The sequence below is a fragment of the Gouania willdenowi genome, chromosome 6 (assembly GCF_900634775.1).
Source record: "Gouania willdenowi chromosome 6, fGouWil2.1, whole genome shotgun sequence".
NCBI lineage: Eukaryota > Metazoa > Chordata > Actinopteri > Blenniiformes > Gobiesocidae > Gouania > Gouania willdenowi.
In genome coordinates this window covers 69,868,955-69,870,013 of record NC_041049.1, presented here as the reverse complement: position 1 = coordinate 69,870,013, position 1,059 = coordinate 69,868,955, and positions in this window count along the sequence as shown.

Here is a 1,059-nt window from a genome sequence, read left to right as displayed (position 1 = left end):
TCGAGAAGTTCAGTTTGTTTGTGCAAATATTGTCTGTTCAAAATCTACTCGACAAAAACAACACGAGAGAAACATTTCTGCAGTCCCTGACATCCTGTTCAACGTGAGACACTTGAAGTGAGATTTGTTAGTTTATGTGCCACAAAACTGGGAAAAAAAACCTATTTTTCTCCCATACAGCTGTGTGTCAGAGACCTCTACCAACCCACAGTGGACGGAGAGTGGGAAGTAACTAACTTAAAAGTATTGAGTACTGATACTGATACTGATACTAATAAATATGGCGGTTAGCCTTGTGTGATTGTCTGGAACTCATCATGCAACCTTTTTTTTTTTTTCCCAAAATGACAAAACTGTCAGTATTTCTTTGGCTATTTTTTTATAAAACTTATCAATTTAGTAGTTCATTTGTGTCAAACTCATGGTCCGGGGGCCAAATCCGGCCCTTTGAAGCATTCAATTCGGTCTGCAGGAGAAACTTAATATTTGCAGGTACTCACAGTTTTCCTGGTGCTTACATCATATACAGTAATTAAAGTCATTTTGAATGTTAAACGGTGGAAAAAACTCAAAAATCTTACAAAATCATTCCATTTTCCCTCAAATTACGACATAATATTTCCTTTAATTAAAAACCAATTGGTCACACAATAGGGCTGCACCATTATGGCCAAAATGATAATCACAATTATTTTGATCAATATTGTAATCACAATTATTTATCATATTAGGGTTTTTTTTTTTTTGCACTACAGTACTTTTAAAGAAACAATGTGTACAGTTTATAGTGCAAAATTAAGCTTTAAAATGGAATTATAATAAAAAATAAAAACAATTTCATGTACCAAAGCCTTACTAAATAAATGTGTTTCTACTTGTAATGTTTTACTTGCAATTAAATAAAAAAAATGTAAATAATAAGGACGATCAGGTTAATTTAATCGTAGCAACCAAAATCGTGATCACGAATAAAATTTGATTGTGCAGCCCTATCACACAATCTAGAAAATGTAAAGTGAAGACCCTGTTGGGACTGATATTTATCACTTATTGCTTGGA